This window comes from Cervus canadensis, chromosome 12 (genome assembly GCF_019320065.1).
Source record: "Cervus canadensis isolate Bull #8, Minnesota chromosome 12, ASM1932006v1, whole genome shotgun sequence".
In the NCBI taxonomy this organism is placed as follows: domain Eukaryota; kingdom Metazoa; phylum Chordata; class Mammalia; order Artiodactyla; family Cervidae; genus Cervus; species Cervus canadensis.
The window spans coordinates 12,229,401-12,253,692 of NC_057397.1; the positions used below are offsets into that span (position 1 = coordinate 12,229,401).

The following is a 24,292-nucleotide window of genomic DNA, read 5'->3' on the forward strand; positions in this document are numbered from 1 at the left end:
TCTCCATCTTTGGCTGCAAAGAATATAATCAATCTGATTTCGGTGTTGACCATCTGGTGATGTCCTTGTGTAGAGTCTTCTCTTGTGTTGTTGGAAGAGGGTGTTTGCTATGACCAGTGCATTCTCTTGGCAAAATGCTATTAGCCTTTGTTCTGCTTCATTCTGTACTCCAAGGCCAAATTTGCCTGTTACTCCAGGTGTTTCTTGACTTCCTACTTTTACATTCTAGTCCCCTATAATGAAAAGGACATCTTTATTGGGTGTTAGTTCTAAAAGGTCTTATAGGTCTTCATAGAACCGTTCAACTTGAGCTTCTTCCGCGTTACTGGTTGGGGCATAGACTTGGATTACCATGATATTGAATGGCTTGCCTTGGAAACGAACAGAGATCATTCTGTCATTTTTGAGATTGCATCCGAGTACTGCATTTTGGACTCTTGTTGACCATGATGGCTACTCCATTTCTTCTAAGGGATTCCTGCCCACAGTAGTAGATATAGTGGTCATCTGAGTTAAATTCACCCATTACTGTCCATTTTAGTTCGCTGATTCCTAGAATGTCGACATTCACTCTTGCCACCTCCTGTTTGACCACTTCCAGTTTGCCTTGATTCATGGACCTAACATTCCAGATTCCTATGCAATATTGCTCTTTACAGCATTGGACCTTGTTTCTATCACCAGTCACATCCAGAACTGGGTATTGTTTTTGCTTCGGCTCCATCCCTTCATTCTTCCTGGAGTTATTTCTCCACTGATCTCCAGTAGCATATTGGGCACCTACCGACCTGGGGAGTTCCTCTTTCAGTATCCTATCATTTTGCCTTTTCATACTGTTCATGGGGTTCTCAAGGCAAGAATACTGAAGTGGTTTGCCATTCCCTTCTCCACTGGACCACATTCTGTCAGACCTCTCCACCATGACCCATCAGCCTTGGGTGGCCCCACACGCATGGCTTAGTTTCACTGAGTTAGACACGACTGTGGTCCTGTGATCAGATTGGCTAGTTTTCTGTGATTATGGTTTCAGTGTGTCTGCCCTCTGATGCCCTCTCACAACACCTACCGTCTTACTTGGGTTTCTCTTGCCTTAGACGTGGGGTGTCTCTTCACGGCTGCTCCAGCAAAGGGCAGCCGCTGCTCCTTACCTTGGAGGAGGGGTATCTCCTCACGGCCGCCCCTCCTGACCTTGAACGTGAAGCAGCTCCTCTCCGCCCTCCTGCACCCGCGCAGCCGCCGCTCCTTAGATAGATAGATGATAGATAGATAGATAGATAGATAGATAGATAGATAGATAGATAGATAGATAGATACTACTCAGCCATAAAAAAAAAGAATGACATTTTACCCCTTGAAGCAACATGGATGGACTTTGAGTGAAATAAGTTAGATAGAGAAAGACAAATACTGTATTATACCACTTACATGTGGAATCTAGAAAATACAAACTAGTGAAAATGACCAAAAAAAAAAAAAGCAGCAGCAGACTCTCAGATATAAAGAACAAACTAGCGGTTACCAGCGGGGAGGGAGGGGCAGTGTAAGACTGGGTAAGTGTGAGGTACAAACTATTGGGTATGAGAGAGGCTACAAGGATGTGTTGTACAACATGGGGAATATAGCCAATATTTTGTAATAACTGTAAATGGATTATAACCTTTAAAATTGTACAAAAAATAATTTTCTAAAAAAGGGCAAAAAGAATTTAATATGGCAAAATAAAACCCCAAGTCATCTCAGGCACCATAGAAGTCCCAGCATCACCTGACACTCCTCTTTTTTAAAATATCTATTTATTTGGCGGTTCAGATCTTAGTTGCAGCCCGAGGGATCTTTCACCATGGGCTCGGACTTCTCTCTAGTTGTGTCATGCGGGCTTAGTTGCCCCACATCATATAGGATCTTTGTTCACCAACCTGGCATTGAACCCCACATCCCCTGCATTGCAAGGCAGATACTTAACCACCGGACCTCCAGGGAAGTCCCCATCCTAACACTTGTTTTCATACCGCCTGTACATCTCCTATGGAGAAGGCAATGGCACCCCACTTCAGTACTCTTGCCTGGAAAATCCCATGAATGGAGGAGCCTGGTAGGCTGCAGTCCATGTGGTCACTACGAGTCAGACCCGACTAAGTGACTTCACTTTCACTTTTCAGTTTCATGCATTGGAGAAGGAAATGGCAACCCACTCCAGTGTTCTTGCCTGGAGAATCCCAGGGATGGGGGAGCCTGGTGGGCTGCTGTCTATGGGGTCGTACAGAGTCGGACACGACTGAAGTGACTTAGCAGCAGTACATCTCCTAATCAAAACCATCTCTCACCCTTTCTCTCCCCTTGAAACCTTTCCACAGAACCCTCTGGAACTCTGGTTTTCCCCCAGCAAACTCCTTCTCCTTTTCATCCTCAACGTCTTCTCTGAACATTCCTGCCACCTTGTTCTACTACCTAAAATGTAGCCAGCCCCTGGGGACACTAAGTCTTCCATAGCCCTCCCAAACAATCTCTTTTTTTTTTTTTTTTTCATAATTCTTAAGCCTCGCAATGGAAAGGTGGAACCGGTATTCTCTTGACTCCCCATTGCTTCTTCCAAACAATTTCTCCTTTTTCTCCCATTAAAAAATAATAACAAAAGCAAAAATAGGAAAAGAATAATTGGGGCCTCTTCTTCATTAGTTATTAAATATTTGAAATACTACCCTGGACTGGGAACACACAATTATAAGAGGCAAGAATCACAACCACCTTTGGAAAATATTTGGAAGTGTTTCAAGTTTATAGAAAACACCCCCAGCCTTGCTTTCGCATTCTTTCCAACCTGGATCCCTTTGGAGGTATCAGTTCCTGAAGCTGAGGCACAGAAGTGCCATCTGGTCTACCCACACCTCCATGCAAATCTGATGCACAACTAGAAACAGTTGTCAGCAGGCATGCCCCACAGGCCAAACAAAACTGCACCCACTAAGTCACACATTTCCTTTTCCTTTCCTTGTCTCACCTCTTTCTCACTTTATTTCATTGTTTTTGCTGTCGGGGTTATTACTTTGGAATGCCCCTTGGAGGATTTTCAGGAGTAAAATTACCTCACTTAATTCAGTGCATTGCTCCCGGAAGCAAGTTTTATTTCCTGTACTTGAATCTGGATGGTAAACAAGAAGCTTCTCTTTTTCCCCATGCTCCTTTCCTGCCTCCCCTGGTGTCTCTGTGGTTAAGAGGGCTAACACATTTATAACATGCCCTGTCATTTATGGAGACTGGCCTGAGGCTTGGATGGAGAGAAACAGAAATTTCTGCACACATTTTATTCCAAATATTCACAGAGGACAAGGCAGTGAACAAGTTATGCTCAGGTGAGGTGTTTTTATTCATATTTTTAGGGGGTTGTTCTCCCAGGCTAAGTGAGTCAAAGAATAAGGTACAAGTTTTTTGATTTTATAAGGTTTTCAACAACTCCGTTTTGTACATGAGAACTTTCTATGCAGTATAGCAAAGCAAAGACAGCATTGGCCTTTAAATCACAAGTGTGAATTTTGTGTGCTCTTCTCCACCCATTCCAATAAGACTTGCATACCCAGGTCACCAATGGCTTTTCAAGATCACCAGCACTTGCGTCTGGCCAAATCCAGTGATGGGTTTTAGTTCTCTTCTCACTCAATATCTCAGCAGCAAGTGACACTGTCTTCTCTTCATGAAACACTATTTCCCTTGGCTTCTGGACCATCAGTTTTGTTTCCCTCTTGCCAGTCTGTCTCGTCCCTTTCTCCTTTGCTAGGTTCCGTTTTTTTCCTGACCTTTTTATGTTGGGATACCCCACAACTCAATCCCAGTCTTTTTGTCTCCCCTAAGTGAGGAAATGGCAATTCACTCCAACATTCTTCCCTGGAGAATCCCATGGACAGAGAAGTCTGATCGGCTACATACAGTCCATGGGGTCACAAAGAGTCAGACAAGACTGAGCACACATGTACAAGCATGTGATCTCATCCAACCCCAAGGCTTCAAAGGCAACCTGTATGCTGTTGATTCCTGAATTTTACCTTCAAACCCATCATTTCTCTGACCCAACACACCCAAAATGGCTTTCCTAATTTTTCCCCTCAAACCTAGCCTTCTTTCAGTCTTCTCCAACTCAGCAAATGACACCACCATTCCCCAAGATGTTCAGACCGAAACCTTGGAGTCTTTCTTAGCTCTTCATTCATTCCTATTTACTTGCCTACATTTACTCAGTCAGTAAGTCCTCCCAGCTCTACCCCAAATCTGACCTCTTTCAACCACCTCAACCACTGCTACTCTAGTTATCTTCATTTTGCCTTGATTATTGTAAGTCTTCTGTGGTAGATTGGACCATAGTTTCCAAGTATTCACTGTTCCTCTTGGTGGAGGATTATATTTCCCCACCTCCGATGATGCCAGGGTTAGTCACATGACTTCACTCAGTCAAGGAAATGTGAAGGATGTGATGTGTGTCACTTTGAGGCAAAAGAGTGCAGAATTTGCATGTGATTCACCATCATCGTTTTTGTCTCTACCATGAGACCAATGAGCATTGCATACAGAGGCACATATTCTAGAGTAGAGATGATGTGGAGTAGAGCTATAAGACATGAAGCATCATTACTCTGGTCTTACTCAGCCCATCCTGACCAATACACTTACCAACCTAACTCCCTACTTCTACATCACCCCCCTCCCCCACCACCTGGCCAGCAAACACTCCACAGAGGGATATTTTGAAAAGGTAAATCAGATCACGTCAGTTCCTCACTCAAAGTCCTCCAAAGGCTTCTGCTTAACTCAGACTAAAACCCAACCTACTCATGGTATTCTATGAACCCTTTTTGGTTGAGTCCTTCCCCATCACTCTGATAGCATCTCTTGTCCATCTTCCTCTTGCTCACTCCTCTGCTCCACACTGGCTGTGATGGTTAATTTTACACATCAACTTGAGTGTTTCATAGGATGCCCAGATATTTGGCTGAAGGTTATTTCCAGGTGTGCCTGTAAAGGTACTTCCAGATTAGCATTTAAATCAGCAGAGTGTGTAAAACAAATTGTCATTCCCAATATGGGTGGGCCTCATCCAGTTGATTCAAAGACTGAAAAGAACAGAAAAAGTGGAGGAAGGGAGAATTTGCCCTCCTCTCCTCTACTGATTGAGCAGGGACATGGGCCTCCTACTCTTAGACTGGGATTTATCCTCATTGGCTCTCCTGAGTCCTGAATGTCAGGCCTTCGGATTCAGACTGAATTACACCACAGGCTCTTCTGGGTTTCCAGCTTACAGACAGCAGATCGTGGGGTTTCTCAGCCTCCAAAGTCAAAACATTGGTTCCGTTTCTCTGGGGAACCTTGACTAATACATTTCCTTTGTTGCTGTTTCTTGAATATGTCAAAAATCTATCCACTCCAAGAAAAGGCAGAGACGTGCTGACAGCACGTTGAAGAATCGAACCTTTGGAAAGTAACTTGGTTTAGATCGAGTCATGAGGGTGAGCCTCTAGTTTTCTTTTAAAAGGAAGAAGAAAGTCTTAAACTTCACTCTCTGTCCCTCTCTCTCTTCCTCTCTTCACCATGAGATGACACAGCAGGAAGCCAAGCCAGGACTTCTTTGGTGGTCCAGTGGATGAGAATCCACCTGCCAATGCCAGGGACATGTATATGATCCCTGGTCTGGGAAGATTCCACATGCTGTGGAGCGATTAAGACCGCAAGCCGTAATTGCTGAAGCCACTGACGCTGGTGCACCTAGAACCTGAGCTCTGCAACAAGAGAAGCCACCACAAAGAGAAGCCCGCACACGACAACAAAGTCTAGTGCCCACTCACTGCAACTGGAGAAAGCCCTCACGCAGCAAGGAAGACCCAGTGCAACCAGAAAGAAAGAAAGAAGATAAAAAGAATCTAAGCCAGGAAGCAGTCATCACCAGGAAACTTTCAGATCTGCTGGCACCTTGATCTTGGACTTCCCGGCCTCCAGAACCATGAGAAATAAAATATCTGTTGCTTAAACCACCCCGCCTATATAGTATTCTGTTATGGCAGCCCAAACAGATTGACAACACCTAAAATTATGTGTATATAACTTTGATGAAAATGGAAACCAAATTTTGAAATGATCATGCATCAACAATAAATTAAAAGGATGATTTTAATTTGGCTTCCCTCGTTGTGTGCACACAGATACATGGCACCATTTGGGCAATACATTTTGCAAAGCATCTAAATGCATGAAAATATTTCAGGGAAGTGATAATCATGGCCTGGGCCAATCTGTCTTTTGTAAATAGTTCTCAGGGAAGTATACTAATTAGAGCTAGGATAGGCAAATGATACAGCAACCCATCAATCAACAGCCTCGCTGCTCATCTATTGAATATATAGCAACAGATAGTCAGCCTTCTGTGGGATAAACAAGCAAGAGGAAGTTTCTGGCACTAAAGATGTTATTATTCAAGGAAAGACATGGGACATAAATTTCTGTAAAGTTAAATGACAGTACCAATTTATAAATAATACTTCATCAAAAAGTAAAAAGATGTCACAAGATTATGCAAGACTTTCACTAAATAAAGTACAGAAGGGTTATTGTATAGAAGAAAGAGAACTCGAGATGCAGAGAAGGGATCTCAGAGGAAAGAGATGAGAAGTAGGTCTTGAAAGATGGGCTGCACACGAATGGATGGGGGAAAGGAGGAATTCAAAATGTGGATCCATTTATATAAGATGTGGTCTTGGCACCATGAAAAAATTTCCAGGTCTGGAGCCAACACATTAGAATGTAAGTCTACTAAGCAGAGTTCAGAGGCAAAGTTTTAGCCTTTGGCCAGAGGAAAACCACTAATTAAAAAAAAAAAAAAATTCCATCACCCACAGTGAAGCCAAGAATCCAACCAGGTGCCCTGCTAGGGTATATATCATCTTTTATGAGATTTAAAAAAAAAACCCAGGAATGGTTTCTGATCAATGTTACAGGCCCAAATTACATGTAAATGAAAATTACCTCTTAGCAAAATAATTAATTAGGGCTGAGTTGATTTTATCATGAATAATAAAAATAAAAATATGTTTGTGGACTTCTGTACTTCAATAAAAGTATGGGGTGTGATTTATTGGTGAGAGTATTCTTCAAGGGAATATAAATATGCAATTTTTATAAAGTTCAAATCCATTACCTCTTCAATGGCTGAAATAAACTAGTGACTTCAGTTCAAACAAATAAAAAGGAGGGATACGTAAATTAGCAAAAATTAATGTTCTAACATTTACATAACACTTAACTCCTGCAATGAAAAATATCTAGATCAGTGGAAGTCAGAAGTATTTCCCTTACGTAACTATCATCAGACAAATCTGCATCCATGGTAGTCACTCAAAAGCAAACTTCTAACTGTATTTGTAAATAATTAAGGGAGATCTGGTGGTTTCTCAGGTTGCTCAGTGATAAAGAATCTGCTTGCCAATGCAAGAGCCGCAGAAGATGTGAGTTTGATCCCTGGGTTGGGAAGATCCCCTAGAGCAGGAAATGGCAATCCACTCCAGCATTCTTGCCGGGAAAATTCCATGGACCGAGGAACCTGGCGGGCTGCAGTCCATGGGGTTGCAAAGAGTCAGACACGACTGAGCGACTGAACACACACAGAGAAGACAGAAGCCACATCACAAGGGAAGGCTGTGACCAGTTGACATCCAGTTCAGAAGAGCAGGAAGCCGTACCCACCAGTGCCCAGAAGAGGGCAGGCAAGAACCACTCAGGGGGAGTCATCCTCAGAAGGTCACCCCTTGGGCACCAGTCAGGAGAAACCATCCTCCCCACCTGCACAGAGATGACCAGAATCTGCCCAGGACTGACTGCTAAAGGAGATGGAAAAGGGGAGATGCGGTGGTGAGTCACCTTGCCAAAGGCAGCTGAGACGCGTGAAGCACAAAGCCAAGAAGAATCGTGGAGAAGCCAGAGGATGGACAGAGCAGCCAGGAGTCAAAAGGACCCAGGCTCAGGAACGCGGCAGCCCTAATTGTGCCGCTCCCCTGCTCACACGCCTTCAGTGGCTCCATATTTCCATAGCACAACCCAAGCTCCTTAGTCTGGCATCCAAGGCCCTACAATGATCTAGACAGAACCCACCTTAATTATCTTAGGCATTAGTGTTTGTTTTTAATCATACACTCAATACTCCAACCAAACCAAGGATGACTTCCTTCCTCAGTGGCATTGTTCCTGCTGTCCCTTCACTCATTCATCCTATAACAAACACCATGTGACTGCTACATACTGGTGATGAGAGGGAAGGATACGGGATCGGTAAGATGAAATGCTCGCCTTTGAGCAGCTACCGGGAGGAGGCAGACAGTGAGGTGGTGATGTATGCTACGCTGAGGGTAAGCAAGGGAGATAATGGGGTGGAAAGAGGCATGGCTAATCAGGCTATCCCAGAAGGCTTCCTGGAGGCGGTGACCATCCCCTTGAAATGCCTTTTTCTCTCCTCACCATATATTTAAACCTTCATTGCCTACTGGAGAGCCATCTATTGTTTTCATCTGCCTGCCTACCTTTCCCTGCTGCTGGGAAAATGTACCCCCTCCTCCTTTGGAAATGGCTCTCTACTCACCTTCCCCTGTGGGCTGGCCAGTCATATTATCTCTTCCTTTTGTCCATGGTAACTGGTTCAAGGAGTATCTTCTAAACCAATCAGATCAGTCCTCTGGAGTTTTTTGCCCTCCCATTGAAGTTAGAGGCGTCGCTCCTTCTGTCTCTGGGTTGGAAGCTGTCAGTGCGGATTTCAAAGCTGCTGGTGCCAAGTCCCTTGCCTCCCTGAGGATCCTGAGAGGATAAACTGGAGAGAAAGAGGCAGAGAAATGTGACCCGATGCAAATCCCAGAATGCAGTTACACTGAATTATGGCCAGGCCTGTATTTAACTGTGTGTAACAAGAGCCCAGCTCTGGGACTTAACCAAAGAGTTCTTTTTCTCAGGTAACAAGTGGTCAAAAGGTCAGCAGGCAAAATCTAGAACACTGGCTCCACAACAATGACAAAGACCAACCTCCTCCCACCATCCCGCCTCACCCTCCTTATCACCTCTCCTTCTCACCTCCCAGGATGACTGCTGTCTCTCTGGGCATCGTATCCACATGCCAGACAAGAAGGATGAAAAGCATATGCCAGCTTGTTGTTGTTCTGTCACTCAGTCATGTCTGACTCTTGGCGACCGCATGGACTGCAGCACGCCAGGCCTCCCTGTCCCTCACTGTCTCCGGGAGTTTGCCCAAGTTCATATCCATTGAGTCAGCAATGCCATCCAACCGTCTCATCCTCTGCTGCCCCCTCTCCTCCTGCCCTTTTCTCCAGCTAAGGGTCCCCTTTGTCCGGATTCCCACAGGTCGCATCCTGTATACCTCAGCTTACATCCCAGTGTTCAAAAAAGTGTCCTGTGCCCACCCCACACATAAGCTACAAGGGAGTCTGGAGGGGTGTTAGTTGGGCACAATAAGAAGATACAGGGAATGCCTACTGGGAAGGCAGTGGGTGGTGTCTGCCACGACTCCTAAATTGCCTTGCTGGGCTATATAGATCCACAAATCCTCCATTTTGGCTTAAGCCAGTTTGAGGTAGATGTTTGCAACTTTCAGGAAAAAAAGCCATGACCCATACACCTGCCAAAGGCCAGTGCTAGCACCTGATCCCACTCCATCAGGACAATCACACCTTCAGTCTCCAGTTATAATGGGCGCTTTTCCCACTGCAGCCTGAGGTAGGGCATCCCTGGGCCAGGGTTAATTCTGCAGACAGCCCAGGCAGACCGGCGGCTCCTGCCAGCATGATTGCTAGAATCTAGCTGCTAAAGCCTTCAGCACCTCGGGGACTTCCCTGGCGGTCCAGTGACTAAGACTTCAAGCTCCCAGTGCCGGCGGCCCAGGTTCAATCCCTGGCGCTGCAACTAAGAGTTTGAATGCTGCAGCTAAAGATCCCATATGCCACATCGAAGATCAAAGAGCCCAGGTGATGCAACGAAGACCAGGAGCTGCCAAATAACTAAACAAAAGGCCATCAGCACTGTCAACTTGTACCTAGTCACTGTTATTGGCACCCACCCCCCGAATCCAGCAATGCTACCCAGGGCTTTTTGCTGGCAGAAAAGAGGGGAGACAACAGCCATCCCTATTTACCACTAAAATGCTGAAATATAATCTGGTACATCTACATGATGGGACGCTGCACAGCAATAAAAGAGATTAGGGATTCTGTATTTCTGATGTGACTTGTGCGTCTGTGCTCAGTCGTGTCTGACTGCTTTCGACCCCATGGACTGTAGCCTGCCAGGCTCCATGCAAGAATACTGGAGTAGGTTGCCACTTCTTACTCCAGGGGATCTTCCCCACCCAGGGGTCAAACTCACATCTCCTGCAGCTCCTGCATTGACAGGTGGATTCTTTACCACTGAGCCACCTGGGAAGCCCCATTCTGATGTGAAACACCTTCCAAAAAGCATTGCTAAGTTGCTTCAGATGTGTCTGATTCTTTGAGACCCCACGAACTGTATGTTGCCTGCCAGGCATTAGCAAGGGGTGGGGGGGGATCAAAGCGTAAAACAGTATATATAGGAGATAATCACTTGTGTTAAAAGGAACAAAAAATAATACGCGTGTAAATATCTGCCCCTGCCTAATGGCAACTGACTCCAGTATTCTTGCCTGGAAAGCTCCATGGACGGAGGAGCCTGGTAGGCTACACAGTCCATGGGGTTGCAAAGAGTCAGACACGACTGAGCGACTTCACTTTCAAAATGTCTCAGGAAAAAAATATGAAACTGGTCCTATTAGCTGCCTTCAAAGTGGAGAACAGGGAGCTGAGCAGATTGGAAGGGAGGCATTTATTATACCCTTTAAATCTTTTAAATCCTGGACCTTGTGAAACCTATTTGGACCTATTTGGATCTTGTGAACCTATCTGAAAAAGAACAAAAATACATTTCTTGAAGTAAACACATTTGTGGTTTGTGGTGGTATGCCTGGGGGTTTTTTGTTTTCTGTCTTGTTTTTCTAGGCAGAGCAACAGGAAAGAAGAAATTGGCAGCCAGGGCTGGGAAGAAAAAAGAAAGAAAAGGAAAATTAGCATCCATTTAACAATACAATGGAAATAATGTCTTCATTAATGGCTGTTTTTCTCATACTATTTTCAAAGCATTTACAGACATCAGTTCACTCATTCTCTCTCTCTCCCTCCATCCCTGACTCTCTCTCTCACATCTTACAAGGTGTGGAAAAATGGATCCAGTTCCTTTCAGTTCAGAGGTGATGATGCACTGCTTGAAATCCAAGTCTCCCAGCCTGACCAGCTCCTCCATTCTGGTATCAGGCTACTGTGCCTTTCCCCAGGCTGTTGTCTGGGCCTGGAATTCCCTTTCTTCTCGTCCTTACGCCCAGAAGCCACTCCAGCATGACCTCTTTATTTAAAATAACTGTTCCTTCTTTTAAACCCAAGGTTTCACAAACTTTTCCTTTTAAATGCTGAATAGTAAATAGTTTATTTAGGCTTTGAGGGTCATCCAGTGTCTCCGGATACCAACTTCCCAACTCTGCCATTAGGAGGCAAAATCAGCCATGGACAACACAGAAACGAACAAACCAGCCATGCTATGCTCCCACCCAATTTTATTTACCAAAACCGACAGTGGGCTGGAGTTAGCCTTCAGGGCAGGGTGGTACTTTGCTGACCTCGAGTTTGAACCCCAAGGAAATTTGCCATCAGCTAGCATCATGCTCCACATTACATTCTCCACCAGGGGTTTATCCTTTTTTCTTCCCCCAGATGCAAACTCCTTGAAGATAAGGACTGGTGGGAACGTAAGCTGGTGCAGCCACTATGGAAAACAGTATTGAGATTCCTCAAAAAATTAAGAATAGAACTACCAATATGATCCAGCTATTCCACTTCTGAGTATATATCCAAAGTATGCAAAAACACTAACTCAAAGAGATATATTCGTACCTATGCTCATCAGAGCGTTATTTACAATAACCAAGGTACAGAAGCAACTAAGTGCCCATCAAAAGATGAATGATAGTATATACATGCATACAATGGAATATTACTCAGTCATCAAAAAGGTGAAATCTTGCCATTTGCAACAACATGGAAGGACCTTGAGTGAGGGTATTAATTAGGCTTACTAAAAAGTAAGTCAGACAGAAAAGACAAATAGTGTATTATTTCATTCATATGTAGAATATAAAAAACTAACAATAATAACAAAATAAACTATTAAAACAAATGAAAAGAAACATGTAAATGCAGAAGACAGAGTATTAGTTAACAGATTGGAAGGGGTGGGAGAAGGCGAAATGAGTAAAGAGGATCCACTATACAATGACAGATGAAAGCTAAACTTGGGGGGATGAGCACAGTCTAGTGTACCCAGAAGTAGAAATATAATATTGTACATATGAAATCTATTTCATGCTATAAACCAATGCTACCTCAACAAAAAATAATAAATTTTAAAAGACTATCTTTTAGTCCCTTTTAATACTCACCCACTAGCCTGGATATCCACTGAATTGGCCCAAAGTCTCTTAACCCTTCTGCAAGGGAGAGAACCCAGTTTAAAGCTTCTTTTTCTGGGGTCAAGTCTGTCACACCCATCTCCAGCCACAACACCCCATGTGCCCTTCATCTGAAAATCAGTGTCCCTGTCTGCTCCACACCTCTGGGTTCTCTGCTTCCAGAGCCTTCCAGAATAAGTGAGTGTCTTCTCTAAATGTTCAGTAAAGTATCTGGATTGTGTGTGCCTGATCAGTCTCTCAGTTGTGTCCGACTCTTGGTGACCCCGTGGACTGCAGCCCACGAGACTCCTACGTCCATTGGATCCTCCAGCAAGAATACTGAAATGGGTTGCCATTTCCTCCTCCAGGGGATCTTCCCTACCCAGGGATCGAACCTGACTCTCCTGCGTCTCCCACATTGGCAGGCAGATTCTTTACCTCTGAGCCATTTGGGAAGTGTCTGGACTAGTCTTTCTAAATTATCAAATTCAAAGCCAGTCTTGCTGAACCTGGATTCCACACCTCCTTCTATGGCTCTCTGATCCCATCCCTCACACACTGCCCAGTTGGTCCATGATTTAACAGTACTGCTTTCGTTGCTGTTAGTTTTCTGGTCCATCTTCAACATTCATCAGTAGCAAACGAACATTCATTGAGCAGCTACTATAATCTGTGCTTTGAGAATTTGAGAAAGAGTCTCAAGAGAAGATTAGACTTGTGGTTTCCATTGTATAACCTTTGGTACAATTTTATTTTTATTTTTTTTACATTATTGCAGGCATGCTAAATCTCTTCAATCATATCTGACTCTTTGCAATTTGACTCTATAGAGTGTAGCCCTTGAGGCTCCTCTGTCCATGGGATTCTCCAGGCAAGAATGCTGGAATGGGTTGTTATGCCCTCCTCGAGGGAATCTTCCCCACCCAGGGATCAAACCTGCATCTTCTGTATCTCCTGTATTGCAGGCAGATTCTTTATTGCTGAGTTACCAGGGAAGCCTGTTTACATTACTACCTTCAGCTTATAAACATCTTAGAAAAGACCCCCATTTTTGAAAAAGTATATCTCACATGTGAGGTCTTTCTGCATATGATTGTGAAATAGTTGGTGGCTAAGTCTAGAGGAAAACAAATAATTTTTGTTTTGAGTTTGTAAACTACAGAGCTTTATTAAATAATCTTATCCACACTAAGATTTGTTTCTGCACTAATGGTGTTTCTATGCTTCCGAAGTCAAGAGCCTCAGTGTTCTGAGACTTGAAATCCAAAAAGGATGCAGCCTTTCCTTGGGCCCTGCTGAGTCTAGAAAAAACCCAGCTGACTCAGCCCTGGAACTGCCCTCCTCACTGCCCCCGGGCAGGACTGCTGTTCCTCTGCCTCCCAGTAGGGGGAGCAGCTGTTCCCTTCATCAGTTCCAGAGACCTTCCCAGCCTCCAGTTATTCTCCAGGGTTCGTAAACCTAAAAGACTCTTCCCAGAGTTTCAATCTTCCGTGTCCCACAGCAGTGGCAGCACCGTCCAAACTCCATCTCTGCTGAAAATGTAGCAAAATGAAGACTGTATTGGGAGCTGGCACCCGATAGCATGTCTCCCATCATGACTGCCACCTGCCTTCAGCCCCTGATGTCTTGAGGAGAAAAAAATGAAATGCAAATTTGGACACATAGAAATGATGAATGAAGCTGCCACCACCCCCTAGAGCCCTTGGGCTTTCTTCTCTGACTCAGTCACCAATTCCCTAAGCTCACGCAGTGCCTTCCAAAGCCTGGGTGTGACTACAGAGCCCTTGAAAAGTGACTAGTGTGATGAGTAGTTGAATGTTTTATTTTAATTCAGCTAGATTTAAAAACAATTCAGTTATGGGAAAACTTTATGCCTGGGACAATGTGGGCAAGATGAATATTTTTTCAACTGTAAATTTTATAAAATCAAAATACATATCAAGTATTTTTATTGAAAATTTAAGACTCCAGATGAGACGCGCTGTAGGTAACAGATTTTGAGCACATAGAACAAGAAGAACACAAAACAGTCACATTCAAAGTGGTTCATATGATTCCATGTGAAAATGCTGTTTAGGATATCTCAGGTTTAACTATATTACTAAAGTTAATTTTACCTGTTTCTTTTTTCACCTAAGAGTTGGCCCTTGAACAACACAGGATGAATTGCACAGGTTATTTATATGCTTATTTTTAAACAGTAAATACTGCAGTGTTACACAGTCTTTGGCTGGTAGAATCTGCAGAGGTGGAACCACAGATACAGAGGAAGCATGGATTTGGAGGGCCAATCATAAACTACACTCAAATTTCCCACTGCTTCAAGGGTTGAGGTCCCTAGTCCCCCATGCTGTTCAAGGGTCAGCAGTATTTTTTTTTTAGCAAACAACACTTTTCTAGACCCCTCTTCCGTTTGTTTGTTTGTCTTGGAGAGGGGTTGGCTGTGCTGAGCGGCATATGGGATTTTAGTTCCTCGACCAGGGATCAAACCCACTCTGCCTGCTTTGGAAGCACAGCATCTTAACCATTGGACCACCAGAGAAGCCACTCCAATTTTCCTTTGCATTGAAAACTGGCCGGAAATCCCACCCAGTGTGAACAGGGTGGTGTTCTCAGAAGAAATCGCACAGGTTTCCGAGGCCTGCCGTGCTGGAAGGAGGCAGAAGGAGCAATACCAGGTGGAACTGAGTCTGACATCCTGAGGGAAAGCCAACCCATCCCAGGACCCTCCCAACCCCACCCTGACTCCCACGCCATCAATGGGATGCCTGCAGGCCCTCAGTGGACCCTCTCCTGGAGACCCAGGGATGATAAATGCACGGTTCTGGCCTTTTAGGAGCACATGGCTTTGGAGAGAGGGTTTCCACAGTCAAGCACAAGAGCCGTGGTACATGCAGGAGCCTCTGACTCAGCCCCAGGGGGAGCAGGGAACCCCCTCCCACCCCCCTCCCCCCAGATGAGATGGCTCTGGGGCAAAGCTGGAGGAAATTAAGACCTCTCTCCACCTGGCCTATGAAGTGGCTCTACCAAACCAGATGCATGAACTTGGGCATCATTGCCCCTTGCCAAGGCTTGGCTTCCATCTTGTAAAATAAGACGCTTAGAACAGATTCTGCTTAAGAATGTAGTTATTCAGTACAACTGTTCTTTTCTCTACGCAGCGTTGGCAGAGAAGCGGGGCTCCAATCAGGCCCGAGGCCAGGCCTTGACTTTTCTCCGAGAGCTAACTCAGGAGTTCATTTCCATGCCCAGCGTCCAAGCCCAGGTCTGCTTGAAACGCAGGCCAAAGGCTCATTAAAGATACGCAGAAGGGAGGGCTGCGGGAACAGGAGTGCCAGCCCCCGCCCCCCACACCAACAGGACCAACGCTGGGAGTTCAGCTTTCGGTGGCCGCTCTTATGCCTGGGAAGCACCCCCTTCCAGGAGACTCCAAGTTGGAAACACACAAGATGGATTTGAGCACAAGGCCCCATCACAAATGCCAGCAGGATCAGAATATCCAGCAAAGTTCTTTCCGGGGCTTCTGGTGCCTAAATAGTCCCTGGGAGACCAGGGAGGATGGGTGGGGAGAGCCTGATCGTCAAAACCCAGAAACCCAGCTCTCATCCTGACTCAGAAAGAAAGTAAACGAAAAGCAATAGTCTCTCAGTAGTGTCCGACTCTTTGTGACCCCCTGGTCTGCCCATGGAATTCTCCAGGCAAGAATACTGGAGTGGGTTGCCATTCCCTTTTCCTGGGGATCTTCCCAACCCAGGGATCAAACTTGGGTTTCCTGCATTGCAGGCAGATTCTTTACCGTCTGAGCCACCAGCCTTGGAAATACAAATAACAACAATAACAGCAGTAATCATTTGCCCATCTCTCCCTCCATGTGTGAGAGCAAAAGAGGCACATAAATCAAAGGCAGTGGGAATGAGGGAGGCCAAGTGCACCTCCAGCTGCAGGAACCAGGAAGGGTGGGATCCTAGCAGGGTGGCATCTGGGGGAACAAGGAAACTGGGGTCCTGGGCGGAGAGGCTGTGGAGGCTAAATGGAGTGCATCTTCCTTTCCCATTTAGTTTATACGTTCTTCTTCTCAAGAAGAGAGAAGACAGTATTTCTGCAGCAGTGGACTAACTCTTCTCTATACTGAAAAGTAAAGTTTGTTCTGAGCTTTAAATGCAGTAACAGAAAGTGTAAATCGCTTGGTTATTTACACTTTCTGTTACTGCATTTATCACTCTCAAGAACGTGTGCAGTAGTTTACAACTGAGATGCTTTGTGGGAGCCTGGTCCCTCCAGCAGGACAGGGAGTTTGTTTGATACTTTCTCTTGTTCCCTGTCAGTCTGCCATGCGATCTCTGAATTAGAAGGACCCTGAAGATTATTCTAGCCAGACCCTCTTCCTCTTCTTTCCCCCAGATGCCTCTGCAAGACAGGTGCGCATGCCATCTTTTCTTTATTGTATGCAAAACAGGATGTTAAAAATGTATTCTTTCTGTTTCAGTATCAGCTCATACCCCCAAGAGAACAAGAGCTGGCTGTTTACCATTTCAAAGTGAAGGGTAAGGGACTCTCCTGGTGGTCCACTGGTTAAGAATCTGCCTTGTGATACAGGGGATGTGGGTTCGATCCCTGGTCGGGGAACTAAGATTCTTCATGCCATGGAGCAATTAAGCCCTTGCACCACAACCAGAGAATCTATGCGCTGCAATGAAAGATCTCCCATGATGCAGCAAAGATCCCACGTGCTGCAACTAAAACCCAGTGCAGCCAAATAAATACATAAATATTCTTTAAAAAGAAAAAAACCAAGTGAAGGGGTTTTTTGGAGACAGCCGTCGAGTCCGTATGTCCATGATCCCTGTGGGGAAGGGGCTCCGTCGTCTCACTGAAAGCCGAGGCAAAGGGCCTGCAGTGACTTCTTGGAAGGCTGAATGCAAGTACACAGGAGACAGTAGGTTGGTGCTTGACTCACCCTGGGAAACCTAAGGGCCCTGGCCAGCTAGCTGCTCTGCGGGCGGAGTGAGGAGCGGTTCTGTGGAAGGTGGCCCGCTCTCCCCAAGTTGTCAGGGCAGTGGGTATGGGAGAGTTTCCTGTGAACCAGAACCAGCCCTGCAGGTGGTGTGCTGCCAGATGCCGGGGTGAAGAAGTTGTGTAGGAGCCGATAGAAGACACCCGGTGAGCGGTCAAGCAAACTGCAGGTGCCCACCGGGAAGAGGGAGGGGCTGGCTGCAAAGAACCCAGGAAGGAACATCTGAGATCGGTCTACTGTCAGACCTGGAGGGCTAGAACAGCACCAGTGCAGTAAATCTTTTCCTGCCCTTTTGCTCCTCCTTGGGCTTCCCTGGTGGATCAGATGGTAAAGAGTCTGCCTGCAGTTCAGGAGACCCCAGGTCTGATCCCTGGGAGGGAAGATTCCCTGGAGGAGGAATCCTCCAGTATACTTGCCTGGAGCATCCCATGGATAGAGGAGGCTGGCGGGCTACAGTCCATGGGGGCCGCAAAGAGTCGGACACGACTAGGCATCTGAGATGCTTGTTCCTCTCTCTCCCTTCCCAGTTTTGGAGGAACCAGAGGCTCAGGGAAGATGAGAGGGAAACAGAAACACCAAGTGAAGAAAGAGACCCAGCAGTCCCCACGCCCTCTCACTCACTCCAGGAGCCAGCCGAGCTGGAGAAGGAAGAAATCGTCACTCACAATGAAGATTGGGGTTGTCGAGTCCTTACACTGGAGTGGACCTATTAATTACTACATGGAGTCCGGGTTTTTGTGGAAAAGTAACTGGATGACTGTTTTGTAGATAACAGTGACAAAAGAAGTCCAGTTTTATCAAGGAGCCAGATAAAACCTACAGAAAAGTTTGACAGGACGGCGGGAGACCAAGGATACAATCCATTTCCATTGCATCCTATAGGTCCCTTCTCCTCCACTGTGATAGTGACACTTTCAGAAGTCAGAATCATGCTCCCTGTGGCATTCCAATCTTTTTTTTTTTTCCTCAAAGAATAATATAGGATGAAGTTTTTCCCTAGGAAGAAAATATTCATCTACAAGTTGAACATTGCACCATATGGACACACCGTCATTTATTTATCCAATATCTATCCAATGTTTGCTCTTGCAAATCATGCTAAAATCAAATATACTATGCATAAATCTTTGTACACATATCTGATTCCTTCCTAAGGATAAATTCCAAGGAATGGAACTGCTAGATTAATGGGTAAAAATTTTCAAGGCTTTTTCTCTCTCTTATCGAAGAGGTCTAGAAACATGTTTTTAGTAAGTGAATTGAGTTGTCCAGACCAGCTCTGCAGTAGCTGATAATTTTCTACAATCTAAATAGCTTTTCTCAGGAGAGAGAAGTTACTCTTGGGGAGGTCTTCCCATGCACAGGTATGTAAGGGGAGTGAGCATCACTCTTGAAGAAACCAACTATAAAACAGAGAGAGAGAGAGAAACTCATTGCATAACACTTTCATATAGTGCTTACCTTCCTAAGTTCCTCACAGGATTGATTTCTTGGGGAAGCAATATTTCTTGGGGGAAGTGTGGTCAATAGCACAGATTCTGGAGTTAGACAGATCAGCCTTGCTTCCCCCACATTCTAAAGGTGTTCCTCAAGCAAGTCTTACTTTCCCCTCTGTGTCCTGAGCATCCTCATTTGTAAACTTTCTCTGAGGGTTGTATTGTGTCCCCCAAAATTCATATGTTGAATCTTCCGTGCCTCAGAATATGACTTCATTTAGAGCATTGGTTTTTGAAGAGGTAATGAAGTTTAAATCATTTGAGTAGGTCCTCATCCCATAAGATCAAACTCCTTATAAGAAGAGAAGCTTAGGATACAGACACATGAAGAGGAAGGACCATCTGAGGAGATGCCATCTCCACACCAAGGGAGGAGGTCTGAGAAGAAACTAACCCTGAGGACACCATGATCTCAGACTTCCAGCCTCCAGGACTGTGAGAAAATCAATTTCTGTTGTGTTAAGTCACCTAGTTAGTCTGTGGTAATTTATGATGGAAGCCCTAGCTAACTAAAACTCTTTCTAAAAGCAGAGACATCACTTTGCTATGGACAAAGGTCCAATAGTTACAGATGTCTGTGAGAGTTGGACCATAAAGAAGGCTTAGCTCCAAAGAACTGGTGCTTTCAAACTGTGGTGTTGGAGAAGATGCTTGAGAGTCCCTTGGACAGCAAGGAGATCAAACCAGTCAACCCTAAAGGAAATCAACCCTGAATATTCATGGAAAGGACTGATGCTGAAGCTGAAGCTCCAGTGCTTTGGCCAACTGAGCCAACTCATCAGAAAAGACCCTGATGCTGGGAAAGATGGAGGGCAGGAGGAGTGACAGAAGATGAGATGGTTGGATGGCATCATTGACTCAATGGACATGAGTTTCAGCAGACTCCAAGAGATAGGGAAGAACAGGGAAGCCTGGTGTGCTGCAATCCATAAAGTCGCAAAGAGTTGGACACAACTGAGCGACTGAACAACAACAAAATTAGATTAATTCCTGAAAGTGCTTAACTGGATTTCTGGAGGACTAATTGCTTGATAAATGGTATCATTCATTGTCATTTTCTGTGCTTATTTTAACAGACAAACTGAAGCCAGGTCAGCTAAATCAGTGGTTCCCAAATGGGAGTGATTTTGCCACCCAAGAGATATTTGGCAGTATCTTTAGATATTTTTGATTGTCACAGGTTAGGGGAAAATGTGCCACCGGCATCTAGGATGTAGGAATGTTTCTAAACTCCTATGTACAGAACAGCCTCACTCACACACACACACACACACACAACAAAAATCAGTATTTCAGAGGTTCAGAATGTCAAACCAACCCTGGCATTCACTGAGAGCCAGCTTTCACACCCTGATAAGCAGGATTTTGTGTGAAGCATTTCCCTCCCACTATCTCCAGAGCCATCTGGTATACCAACAGGTAGGCCTGGCCACACCCCCCTGTCTAGCACTCACAGTGTGTGATGATACAGAGGAATCTAATTACCAGGTGTATTAGTAGGCTCTTACTACAATAGGGCAGGCAGTAAGAATACCACTTCCCTGGGTCAGGAAGACCCCCTGGAGGAGAAAATGGCAACCCACTCCAGTATTCTTGCCTGGAAAATCGCATGGACAGAGGAGCCTGGTGGGCTACAATCCATGGGGTGGCAAAGAGTTGGACATGACTGAGCACGCATGCACGCGCTACAATTACCTAATGAGCAATTACAAATCTGTGAGGCAAACAAATTAAGCATTTATTTGTTGCTCATGGCTTTGAGGGACGGCTGTCACAGTTCAGCTTCAAGCTGTGGGTCAAGCTCAGGTCTGCCCCATGCATTTTATCCTGGAGCACGGGCTGAAGGAACCCCAAGAAATTGTCAAGTAATTCTCACAGCAGAAGTTCTCAGGAGGATGAGCCACCTACAGATAATAAGTGTTGGAGACGGTGTGGAGACAAAGGAACCCTCCTGCACTATTGATGGAAATGTAAATTGGTACATCCACTATGGAAAACAGTATGGAGTTTCCTTAAAAAACTCAAGGTAGAATCACCATATGATCCTGCTATCCTATTCCTGGGCATATATCTGAAGAAAACTCTAATTCAAAAGGATACATGCACCCCAGTGTTCTTTGCAGCACTATTGACAATAGCTAGACATGGAAGCAACCTGAATGTCTATTGACAGGTGAATGGATAAATAAGATGTGGTATATATACAATTAAATATTACTCAGCCATAAAGAAAGAAGGAAATAATGCCATTTGCAGCAACATGGATGGTCCTAGAGATTGTCATATTAAGTGAAGAGTCAGACAGACAAATATCATAATATAACTTGTATGTGGAGTTTTAAAAAATGATTAAAATGAACTTATTCATAAAGCAGAAATAGACTCAAGGATATAGAAAACAAACTTTTGGTTACCAAAGAGATAGTGGAGGGTGGGGAGAGGGGTGATGAATTAGAAGTTTGGGATTAACATATATACATTACTATACATTAAAATATGTGAACAGCAAGGACCTACTATATAGCACAGGGAAGTATACTCAATATTTTGTAATAACCTGTGATGAGCTTCCCTGGTAGCTCAGACGGTGGAAGAACCCACCTGCAATGCGGGAGACCCAGGTTCAATCCCTGGGTCAGGACGATCCCCTGGAGAAGGGCATGGCAACCCACTCCAGTATTCTTGCCTGGAGAACTCCTTGAACAGAGGAGCCTGGCAGGCTACAGTCCACGGGGTCACAAAGAGTTAGACACGACTGAGCAACTAACACTAACATAATGGAAAAGAATTTGAAAAAGTAAATATACTGTATACACACACACATATATAAATCACTTTGCCATACACCTGAAACTAACAGAACATTGTAAATTAACTATACAACTTTAAAAAAAACAGGATTGGAGGGGGAAAATGCCTCTTACACCCAGCTCAGTCTTTGCATTACAGCTGCCAGATTCTTTACCTCCTGAAAACTCGGCGGGGGGGGGGGGGAATACAAAATTTTAACACTAAAAAAAGTGCCAAGAAATTTTTATAAATTCAGTTACTAACTCTTCTGGCAACAGGTAAATTCTGTCACCTTCCCTCTGGGCAGTATTAATGTTTTAAACTTTGAAATCAGAGTTCTTGAGCAGCTGTTATCGTCCACTGTTCCTCTAAACACCACCGCACATGGAGGACAACCCTTTAAACCCCATCCCCTTCTGGCTGTCCTTTGTCCACTTCTGCAGACTTGATCTACGCCAGTTCCCTCCGGCTGCCGTCCAACATAGGGCTTCAGAGCTTAGCATGAAATTCCCCCACATTTTCAAGCCCCGCTCTCTCCATCAGACTCCATGCACCAAGTTCTTTAATCACTTACTCTAATTCCCCTTATCTACACCTAGCTCGCACTAATCCAGTATCTCTATGGAACAATTAGGCTTCCAAATAGAGGCAATTTCTTCCACTTCCCATGGCCAACAGGCTGATAGAGCCATAAAACAGGGCAGAGATCACAGAGCCCATGCAGAAGAGTGGTTCTCAGAATATTTATATTTTAAACCTGGAACTCTTTGTTCATCTAAAGTTCCTCTAAAGAAGCCAAATATGCAAAGCAGATAAAGGCAGAACTACTTGAAATGAGAGTGAGTTTGGAGGGAACCCAGAGATCCGCCCGATCTTGCTCCCCACCCCTCAGCAGTTTTAAGGGAGCCCTTTGAAAGCCAAGGCTCAAAGTCTCCACATGTGCTCTCCCTTCTTCCTTCTGCCTGAAGTGCACCTCCTTGAGGTGTCTGCCTGGATCATCCCCTCACACCAATCAAGTCCCTAAACAAATTCCCCCTGTCATGGGCAGGGTGGAGTGGGGTGGGGTGGGGTGTTTTCCTGGCCACTTATCTAAAGTAGCCCCCACTCGAAGTCTTCTTTCAGGCTGCTTTAGTCTTGTGTTAGTCCAGGTCCTCTAGGAAAAAAAGATGCCAAGATGGGATAAGAATTGCCAAACATGATCAGGGGAAACATAAGAAATTAAAGGGAGGTAACTGGGATGGACTGGAAAAGCTGCAATGAAGGTCTGCTCCTGAGTGAAGGAGAAAGGGAAGGAAGGAAGGACAAAGGGAAGGAGGGAGGGAGAAAATGCGGGAGGAGGAGAGGGAGATACGGAGTGGAGGAGGAGGGTCTTAGACTATGATAGACCTCAAAGGAAATTTCCACAAGACCTTCAGAGAGTATTCAAGCCAAAGTTCCGTATCAATGAGCCCTGCCTCTGTCTTAGTGTCCTGCCCTGCTCAGCTATTGGCAGAGAGCAGACCTGAGAAGCAGGGTCCCAGGCGAACACAGCACTGGATTTCAGAATGCGGCTGCTGGAGCTCTCGGTCACTTACACACGCAGCAGACGGAGATCCGAGAGGCCTAGCCTCATAGCCGCTGCAATTTTTCTTCATAGCACTTTCACTTTCTGATGTTGTGTTTAATGCTTCTTGGTTTATTGTTGTAATCTCTGTGACACCAGGGACACACTCGGCTTGTTCACTACTGTATCCTCGGCTCCTAGAAAAACTCCTGGTGGAATAGATAGAAAGCCCTCAATAAATATTTGTTGACTAGATGGATGGGTGGATGGATGGATGTGTAGATGGGTCGATGGATGGATGGATGGAAGGAATGTGCTGAAAAGGACCTGAAAGTGTTTGTCACTCAGTTGTGCCCGACTCCTGATGCTGGGAAAGATTGAAGGCAGGAGGAGAAGGGGACGACAGAGGATGAGATGGTTGGATGGCATCACTGACTCAATGGAAATGAGTTTGAGTAAACTCCGGAAGTTGGTGATGGACAGGGAGGCCTGGCGTGCTGCAGTCCATGGGGTCGCAAAGAGTCAGACACGACTGAGTGGCTGAACTGAACTGAACTGTCCCCGACTCTGAGACCCCATGGGCTTTAGCCTGGCAGGCTCCTCTGTCCATGAGATTCTCCAGGTAAGAATACTGGAGTGGGTTGCCATTTCCTTCTCCAGGGGATCTTCCTGACCCAGGGATCGAACCCGGATCTCCCGCACTGCAGGCAGATTCTTTACTGTCTGAGCCACCAAGGAAAGTTGTGTTGTTAATTGAAGAGGAAACAAAAAGTCTCTTCCCACCCTGAGTTACATGGCATATGGGAGAAGAAAAGCAGGCAAATTGAGGGAATTCAAGAATATTGTTTCCTTGGAGAAAAGACAGGATTCAGGGAAAGCTGAGAGAAACTCAGCCAAGAGCTTGAAGA

General features: G+C 45.1%; 1 long non-coding RNA gene across 1 annotated transcript; it reads right to left on the reverse strand.

The window, feature by feature from the left end:
- Positions 1–3,411: 3,411 nt before the first annotated feature.
- On the reverse strand, positions 3,412–9,222 carry LOC122451137. Its single transcript, XR_006272311.1, has 3 exons — positions 9,091–9,222; positions 8,609–8,833; positions 3,412–5,001 (listed from the first exon to the last, which is right to left on the reverse strand). It is a non-coding gene; the product is annotated as an uncharacterized LOC122451137 (long non-coding RNA).
- Between the last annotated feature and the right edge of the window lie 15,070 nt (positions 9,223–24,292).